The following is a 1,951-nucleotide window of genomic DNA, read 5'->3' as shown; positions in this document are numbered from 1 at the left end:
GGCATAGGTTTAAGCTGAGAGGGGAAAGATTTAAAAAGGATCTGAGGGGTAACTTTTTCACACAGAGGGTGGTGTATGTATGGAACAAGCTGCCAGAGGAAGTGGTGGAAGTAGGTAAAATTACAACATTAAAAAGGCATCAGGATGGGTATCTAGATAGGAAGGGTTTAGAGGGATATGGGCCGGGTACTGGCAGGTGGGACTCGATCAGATTGGGATGCCTGATCAGTGCATTAGAGCTGGATTGAAGGGTGTTTTTCTGTGCTGTGTAACTCTAATCCCAGGTATGGGTGGATGAAAACAATGGAAGGATGGAATTAGCCTCTACAGTGATTGAAGGCGATTGTGTGTTCTCGAGGCTGCAGGTCCCCAAGTGGAAAATACGATGTTATTCTCTGACCTGGCACTTAGGATCACAGGAACACTACAGCAGGCCTGAGACAGAGACGTTAATGTGGGAGGGTTCAAGTGGCAGGCAACTGGAAACTCAGGGTCCTTCTTGTGGACAAAATGTAGTTAGATATAGAATTCCTACAGTATGGAAACAGGCCCTTCGGCCCAACAAGTCCACACCAACCCTCTGAAGTGTAACCCACCCAGACCCATTCCCTTATGCTCTACATTTACCCCAGACTAATACACCTAACCTAGGCATCCCTGAACACTACGGGCAATTTAGCATGGCCAATTCACCTGACCTGCACATCTTTGGACTGTGGGAGGAAACCGGAGCACCCGGAGGAAACCCACACAGACACGGGGAGAATATGCAAACTCCACACAGACGGTCACCTGAGGCTGGAATCAAACCCGGGTCTCTGGTGCTGTGAGGCAGCAGTGCTAAGAGGCACGGTGGCACAGTGGTTAGCACTGCTGCCTCACAGTGCCAGAGACCCGGGTTCAATTCCCGCCTCAGGCGACTGACTGTGTGGAGTTTGCACGTTCTCCCCGTGTCTGCGTGGGTTTTCTCTGGGTGCTCCGGTTTCCTCCCACAGTCCGAAAATGTGCAGGTTAGGTGAATTGGCCATGCTAAATTGCCTGTAGTGTTAGGTGAAGGGGTAAATGTAGGGTAATGGGTCTGTGTGGGTTGCTCTTTGGAGGGTCAGTGTGGACTTGTTGGGCCGAAGGGTCTGTTTCCACACTGTAAGTAAACTAATCTAACCACTGAGCCACTGTGTCGCCCCAGTTGTTCTGCAAAGCAGTCACCTAGTCTGTGTCATCAGCAAACTTACTAATCCACCCTTCCACTTCTTCAACATGGTTCGATGCCACTGAGTAGATGGCAACGCCTTAACCATTTGTGTGTTGACGTGGAGGTGCCAATGTTGGACTGGGGTGGACAAAGTTAAAAATCACCCAACACCAGGTTATAGTCCAACGGGTTTATTTGGAAGCACTAGCTTTCGGAGCGCTGCTCCTTCATCAGGTGGTTGGGTGTTGGGTGTTGTATAAGGCCACTAGGACCCCTTCCATCCTTATCGAAGGGTGTGCTAACATTCTCTCCTTTCATACAACACGCAGAAAATGTTCAATCCTTCACTTACCTCAGACAACTGAAGGACATAGCCTTGCCACTTACAGCAAGCTCAGGAATGAACATAAAATGGACCTACTTTTGCTATTTGCCAGGCATCCTTTAGGCAGAGATCCTTCGACTGACAAGTACAGACCATCACCACACCCACAGTGTCTGAGTGGTTGGGAAACACAGAAATGGGATCTTAATATTGTGGTTGTGTTTTACAAAGTCAAGATAAATCCCACCACACAAACAAACAATCAGGGCCCCTACCGCCATCATTGCAAAAGGGTCAGTTGGGTAAAAGTTCTAGGAGAAAGTGAGGCCAGCAGATGCTGGGGATCAGAGACAAGAGTGTGTTGCTGGAAAAGCACAGCAGGTCAGGCAGCATCCGAGGAGCAGGAGAATCGACATTTCGGACATAAGCCCTTC

General features: G+C 49.1%; 1 pseudogene; it reads right to left on the bottom strand.

Annotated features, from left to right (window-relative positions):
• Positions 1–1,421: 1,421 nt before the first annotated feature.
• On the bottom strand, positions 1,422–1,517 carry LOC140482959 (U6atac minor spliceosomal RNA; annotated as a pseudogene).
• Positions 1,518–1,951: the final 434 nt, after the last annotated feature.

This window comes from Chiloscyllium punctatum, chromosome 1 (genome assembly GCF_047496795.1).
Source record: "Chiloscyllium punctatum isolate Juve2018m chromosome 1, sChiPun1.3, whole genome shotgun sequence".
NCBI classification, from domain to species: domain Eukaryota; kingdom Metazoa; phylum Chordata; class Chondrichthyes; order Orectolobiformes; family Hemiscylliidae; genus Chiloscyllium; species Chiloscyllium punctatum.
The sequence above is the reverse complement of the archived record's forward strand: the minus strand, read 5'-3'. Positions and strand labels throughout refer to the sequence as shown.